Source organism: Vombatus ursinus, unplaced genomic scaffold, assembly GCF_900497805.2.
Source record: "Vombatus ursinus unplaced genomic scaffold, bare-nosed wombat genome assembly UNPS02007344.1, whole genome shotgun sequence".
Taxonomy (NCBI): Eukaryota; Metazoa; Chordata; class Mammalia; order Diprotodontia; family Vombatidae; genus Vombatus; species Vombatus ursinus.
Genome location: NW_020947122.1, coordinates 7,001,430 through 7,009,300, shown reverse-complemented (window position 1 = coordinate 7,009,300; position 7,871 = coordinate 7,001,430). Strand labels below are relative to the sequence as shown.

At 38.5% G+C, this 7,871-nt stretch overlaps 1 pseudogene; it reads left to right on the top strand.

The window, feature by feature from the left end:
* The first annotated feature begins 399 nt into the window (after positions 1-399).
* LOC114033738 lies at positions 400-735 on the top strand (annotated as a pseudogene).
* Positions 736-7,871: the final 7,136 nt, after the last annotated feature.

Below are 7,871 nucleotides of genomic sequence, written 5' to 3'. Positions count from 1 at the left end.
AAAAAATGACTGAAATCATGGATCAATTTTTTTATGAATTCTCTTTTATAATAACATTTTAAATTCTCAATGATGCTCTGGTTCATGGGTGGAATTACTAAGTTAACTTTGGGTGTCAAGAAGACAGTAAAAATAATACTTATATAATCTTTGCTTCTTATTTGCTAATCTCAAGTCAGCCTATTTCACCAAAAGTACTAAAATATATTAGAACAAATTTTTAAAAAGAAAAAAAAACCATTCCTCCTCCTCCTTCTCCTCTTCTTCATCACCAAAACCACTATTATCTTCCTCCTCCTGCTCCTGCAGCTGCCGCTTCTCCCCTTTCCCTCCCCTTGGAGCAGACCATCCTGGTGCCTCTTTTATGAAGTGGTGGCTGAGGAAACCCCCGGACTTGCCATGGCCAACGAAAAACCAAAGGAAGGGGTCAAGACTGAAAGTAACAACCTTATTAATTTGAAAGTGTCAGGACAAGATAGTTCAGCGCTGCAATTTAAGATTAAGAGGCACACACCACTTAGTAAACTAACGAAAGCCTATTGTGAATGACAGGGTTTGTTGATGAGGCAGATCAGATTCCGATTTGATGGGCAACCAATCAATGAAACAGACACACCTGCACATTTGGAAATGGAGGGTGAAGATACAATTGATGTATTCCAGCAGCGGACAGGAGGCCTTTACTTAAAAAAAAAAAAAAAATATGCAACTCTACTGTGCTCCCAAGGAAAATAATACATTCACAATTAGAAAACCAAGATTTGGTTCATCCGCATCCTGGCTACTGCGGTACAGTTTTCTCTCTTCTTTGATTCCCTTCCCCCATTCCCTTATTGGACATAAAGTAACTGGTGTATGTGCACAGGCATAATGCTATTTTTTTAACTAAATGGCCAGTGGTATGTTTTGATCAACATCAAATAGAGATGGGGAGGGGAAAAAACAAACTGGTTCTGTGAAAAATATCCCTTTTCTCCATTAGTGGCAAGTTCATTCAACTTTTGTCTTTATATTCCAGTAAGTTATTTTGCTCTCACTGTTTAACAGCAACAACAAAAACACACATACACACAAATCCTTGCATACCTTGTTTGATTGGATAATTTCAATGTTTTTCTTTTGTCATTGTAAAACCAAGGACAATTTTATAACTTTTTTGTACTTAGCCGTTACGTGTAGAGCAATCTCTGTCTCTCAGTAGGGATAAATTACTATAAAGAAATTTATCCTACATAGTTTTCCCTTCAAGTCAGACAGCTTATTATTTAAATAAACTTCTTGTTTAAAATTATTATTTTTTTTAAAAAACCATCTACATAAGAATTAGATTGCATTCTGTGAGTTAATGTGATATGTTGAAAGTTATAAAATAATACAACTTCTCATCATCAAAAGTTTTATGATATTGGAACCTATCATTAGCATATGCAAAATGAATTAACCTGTTCTTATTCTGCTTCAATTGGGGATAGGATTCATTGGCATCTACCACCATTAAAGATGAAAAGCGTTACCAACATAAGTCAGGTTTATCCACATTGTAAAACTATTTAGAGCATGACTTCTCAGCGTGTGTGTGTGTGTGTGTGTGTGTGTGTGTGTGTGTGTGATGCCTTTGGCAATTTAATCAAGCCTATGGCCTCTTCAGAGTAATACTTTTAGGTGTATAAAGTAAAATATATAAGATTACAAAAGAAAGCATAAGTTAGTGAAGATAAATAATTTTTCTCCATCCCATTTTTTTTACTCCCTAACATTAATTTACAATCCTGTAGGGATCTATGAATCCCAAGCCAAGAAACAGCAGACAGGTAGTATAGAAATGAACTTTTTGAAAAAGTAACTTACAGCTCTTGGTATAATTAAAGGAGATGACCTAATATTATATTGATCAATCAGTCAATCAACAAGCATTTATTAAACATCTACTATGTGCTAGGCACTATGTTAATCACTAAGGGTATAAGTACAAATAACAAAGTCATTCCTACTTGCAAGTAGCTTATATTCTAATGAGGGAGACAACAAGTAGATATACTAATATATACAGAAAAAAAAATACAGTGAATAAATACCAGACACAAAGCAATTGTGCACGGTAAGAGCAACATCCCAACCACTCCTCCCTCCTTTCTCATGCAAAACAGGCTAGTTTTTCCTTAAAAGGTATTTAGAACTTCCTTGAGACTGATTGGCTTAGGTGACTAAAGGGTCAGCCTGCTGACATTACTTCCTCCTTATCTGAGTATAGACTAGCTGTGGAGAGCTCCCAGGTGTCCTCTGATTCCCTTCTGGAGGAAAGCAATGGGAAACGCAGGCGAGTCCTTTGCTCAGCTAAATCATCTTGAGGTGTCTTTAATGCCTGTCCTTGTTATATATCCTCTTTCTTCATTTATGACTAAGAAAATCTTTTGTTAACTGTTGAATGACCTATGAATGTCTCATTTTGTTCCAGTATTGTCCCTAAACTACCTGGGTACTGGCCTGAGTAAGGCCCAGTAGTAAGATACAAGATAATTGGGGAGGGAGGACACTAGCAGTTGAGGGACCAGAAAAGGCTTCATGCAGAAGATAGTGTTTGAGCAGCATCTTAATAGAAGAGAGGGAATCTATATGGCGGAGGAAAGGAGGAAGAATATGCCAGCCCCAGAGGCTGGACAGAGCCAAGGTAGAGAAACATAAGATTTGTCATGCATGATGAATCAAGAGAAAGTCAGTTTGACTGGATTGCAGAGTTCATTTGGGGGTATTAAATCACAAAGAAACTAAAAAGATAAATTAGATCCACCGTTGTGAAGGGTTTTAAAAACTAAACAAAGTTTTTCTTTCATCCTAGAAGCAAAAGTGGGACAATTGAGTTTATTGAATAGTGGAGTCACATGGTCAGATCTGGATTTAAGAAAAATCAATTTGGCAGTAGTGTAGTGGATAGACTAAAATGGAGAAGTACCTGAAGCAGGGAGACTGATTAGGAATTCTTTATAATAACTTAGGTGAATAGAAATTAGGACCTGAACTAAACAAGGTTGGTAGCTGTCTAAGTAAAGAGAAGGGCTCAGATTTGAGAGATGTTGTAGAGGTAGAAATGCAAGATTTGGTATCTGATTTATGTTAGATAGAAGCAAGTGAAAAATAGAGGATACTAAGCTATCTGGCAAGAAAGATGATGATGCCTCTGATAGAAATAGGAAAGCCGGGTGGCTTCAAGGAGTAGCTCTAAAGGGAGAGGGGTGGCTTTGAGGCAAAAGATAACAAGTTCTCTTTTGGACACCTTATGTTTGAGATGTCTTCTGGAAAGCTAGTTTAAAGTAGGTAGTTGGTTATGCAGGACTGAAGCTTAGGGCAGAAACTAGGACTGGAGATGATAGGTAGGTAAATAGGTTGGTTGTTGTCCTTAATTCTCAAAGAGGACCAAAATGACATCACTATGGTATATTCAAGTTACAGTGGGTCTGACTGTGTCCGATCAGACTAATACAAGCTTAGAATGCTCTCCCACAGGTCTGGCATAGATAGACCATATGAACATTTGGGATGGATTCTCTAAATTTGCACATCTCATGTTTCATTTCAGCTACTTCAATTCTGCTTTGCTCATACAGTATAGCACCTTCCCTGATGAGGGTACACCATGCTGGGGGTGGTCCTGTGCCAGTGTTTCCCATGTCATGCGATCAATTCCAAAGTTCTTAAGAGAGACCTTGAAAGTTCTATTATATTGCTTCTTCTGACCATATGTAAGCACTTGCCTCGTGTGAGTTCTCCACAAAATAGTCTTTTAGGCTAGGGTGCGTTTGGTATTCAAACAATGCGGCCAGCATATTGGAGTTGTGCTCTCTGCAGTAGAGTTTGAATGCTTAGCAGTTTGAGAAAGGACCTCAGTGTCTGCTATCTTATCCTACCAGGTGATCTTCAGAATCTTCCTAAGACAATTCAAATGGAAAAGATTGAGTTTCTTGGCATAGCACTGGTACACTGTCCAGGTTTCACAGTCATACAACAATGAGGTTAGCACAACAGCTCTGTAGAACTTCAGTCTGGAAGTCAGTCTAATACCTCTTCTCTCCCATACTTTCCTTCAGAGCCTCCCAAACACTGAGCTAGCTCTGGCAATGTGTGCACCAACCTCATTACCAATGTGTACATCCCTGGAAAGTACATTGCCAAAGTAAGTAAATTTATCCACAGCATTCAAAACTTCATTTGCTGTAACAAATGGTCCCATGTATAGATGGCGTGGTGGGCTGATGGAGTATCTGTGTTTTCTTGGTGTTAATTGTTAGGCCAAAGTTAGCACAAGCAGCAGAGAATTGATCCGTACTTTGTTGCATCTCAGCTTCAGAGGCTGCATGGAGTGCATAATAACTTCTGAACAAAAAAAATCATACTCCAACATTCCCTTCACTTTGGTCTTGGCTTGTAGCCTTTTCAAGTTGAAGAATTTACCATCAGTATGGTAGTTGACCTTGATGCCGTGTTCATCCTCATTGAAAACATTTGACAGCATGGCTGAAAACATCATGTAAAAAACATGGGAGCAAGCACACAACCTGGTTTCACTCCACTGGTGACTGGAAAAGCACAAGAGCATCATCTGTTATCCAGAACCGGGTAAGAATGCCATCATGAAACTGACATACAATAATGAGGAACTTCTCAGGGCTACCAAATTTTGACATAATTTTCCATAAGCCCTCATGACTGACACTATCAAAGGCCTTGGTCAGATCTATTGTGTACAGACCTCTGCTCTGCTCTTGGCATTTCTCCTGGAGTTGTCAGGCAGTAAACACCATATCAACCTTTTCTCAGTCTTTTCTGAAGCCACACTGCCTCTCAGGTAGAAGACCATCTTCCAAGTGAAGGATTGGCCTATTAAGGAGAACTCTAGCAAGAAATCTTGCCAGCAATGACTAAGAGAGAGAGACCCCTCTGTGATTTTCACAGGACAATCTATTTCCTACACCTTTATAGAAATGGACAATGCAGGCATCCTTGAACTCCTGAGAGATAACCTCTTCTTGCCATATAGCCCAGAAAATTTCAGTCAGCTTTTGTATGAGCAATGGACCCCCAAAACACACACCTTGTAATTCTCAGCTGAAATAGAATCAGCACCAGGTGCCTTGCCACAGGAGAGGAGCTTAATGGCATTCAAAACCTCTTCTTCAGTTGGAAATTTGTCTAGAGAAGTATTGACTTCAACCTAAGGTAAATAGTCAATGACTTCAGCATTGATTGATGATGGTCTGTTGAGACTACTATGTGGGTGTTCAGCTCATCCCTCCAGGATCAAGTCTTTATCACTAATCAATGTGGCTCCATCAATGTAGTTAAGACAGACAGACAGCTAGAGATACATACATACATACATACATACATACATACATATACATGTAGATACATAGGTACATATATAATTACATAGATGATACATAAATATAGATATCTATGATTCATCTGCATAGAGATGATAATTATACACATGGATAATTATACACATGAAAGAGTATAGAAAGAAAAAAGATGTTCCAAGACAGATCCTTGGGGAACACCCACAGTGATATGTGATATGGATGATGAGCCTGCAGGAGAGACTAAGGAATGGTTAGATAGGCAGGAACAGAACCAAGAAAGAAAACCTTTAGCAGAAAGACTGTTTAAAAAGAGAGGGTGGCTGAAAGTGGCAAATGCAGCAGAGAAGTCAAGAAGGATGAAGACTATGAAGAAGTCATTAGATTGATTGCTGGTCATTTTGGAGAATGTGGTCACAGTTAAGGGATGAAGTAAGAAACCAAAGGATGAAGGATTGAATGAATTGTGAGGAAGTGGAGACAGTGAACATAGATAACTTTTTATAAGAGTTTTGCTAAGATAGGGAAGTGATCAATGTTTTTTCCAGTGCCCACCCTTTTCAATTTATATGTAGTTGTCCACTTTCTTTTAAGGTCAACACAAAAATGTTAGGCTTCTGTACTTGGCCTTTCATCACAGCAAGACTATGATCTCTGGAGCAAATAGGGTCCATGCTGCGTCTAAGGTTTTGTGTCCCTTGTACATGCACTCTTCTATAAACTATGGCACTTTGCTGTAACACTATAGTATAACATAGTTGAGCCCTTTGCTAAATCACTATATACCCCAGACCTTACCATCTGGCATGTTTTCAGTGGCATGCTGAGGAATTTCAAGGATTATTAAAGGATGACAACATGATAATTATTAGCCATTTCCCCTCCTTCCCTGCCCTCCCCCTATCCCCAAACCTATTTACAAAAAAGAGATGCTATGAACTCAAGACCTACAACAATAAGCTGTCCTTTATTGTTTGTCTCTCCTGACTACAAAACTGTTCTGCCCATGTGTCTTCAAACTCGCTCTCCTCTGAGACACAGAAATAGAAGTGAAAGGGCACCAATGTCAAACTGGAACTGCTTCTTGATTTTGAGTACAGCTGGTTCTATCTGCTTTCCTCCTAGGCCAGAGATTCTTACCATGGAGTCTATAGACTTTTAAAAAAATAACTATACTTTGATATAATTGGTTTCTTTTGTGATCCTCTGTATTTTGTTTTATCCATTTAAAAACATTATTTTGAGAAGGGGTTCATAGACTTCATTAGACTGCCAAAGAGGTCCATCACACATACACACACACACACACACACACACACACACACACACACACACACACTTTAAGAACCCCTGTCCTAGGCCGAGACAATTATTAATTCATCAGATCACTGCGTCACTCCTATATTGGCTTCATCTTGGACTTACATGTAATGGGCACCGTCCAGCCAGTACTAATCTTTGTACCCAAAGAAAAGGCCAAGACTACCAGGCCAATATAAAAGGAATTGATGTTCAGGGATATTAGACTCTGCATAGTCTAATATGTTCACAATTTAGCAAAGACTATGGTGGCTTTACATGACTTAAACCTACTGGCAAAAGGATCTTGTCTAACACTTAAACAAAAATTTTTTGCTTCCTCCAAAACACAAAGATTAAGTTTGCATAAGCCTGTCACATTGGTAGCACAGATGGTGGTTATCCCTTTTGAAAACCAACATCCCAAACCACCCAAATTTGTCATTATTGTAAATAGTCTTTGGAGGAAGATTCTCTCAGCAAATGTCTTTAGGTCAACATGAAATCCATCAGCAGCTGTCTCAATCCCATTTAACTTCTTCCCTCAAATGACAATTTCTCAAACCTTTTGTTTTGGAGGGGTTGAAAATATCTATCCATCCCCAAAACAATTGGAGTCAACATTTAAGTCTTTTACTACATGCTTACTGAATTACAGACACTTTGCTAGGCCCAAATGATATAAAAACAAAAGTGAAAAATAGTCTCCATCTTCAAGGAGCTTACATTTTTCTCAAAAATTTATAATCCATAGGATATGAAAATATAGATTTGTGTGTAAGAGTTTGTATATGTCTTATTTTTTCCACACAGAAAGGTAGGTAAGGTAGGTGTTATTATCATCTCTCTTTTATAGGTGAGGAAACAGTATGAGAGAGGTCAAGTAATTTGCCCAGGGTCACATAGTTAGTTTTGTACCTAAGTACCTGATTACCAATGGACTTAATTGCCTGCATACCTAAATACTATCAAGATTTTAGGAGACACCCTGTTTTCCAGAACTATGGCCCAGCAAGCAACCTATGCCCTGAGCTTGTCATGACAACAATCCTTTGTGTTCATCCTCTGGATGATCTCACCCTCTGGCAAAATCATACAGTGTTTGTATTCTTTGATATCATACTAACTATTTAGATTTGTTGGAGTTTCCCTATTTCCTGGGGATCTGAGAGCTGGTACTACAGCTAACATGCTGAAGCAGAAAGTAATCAATCATAT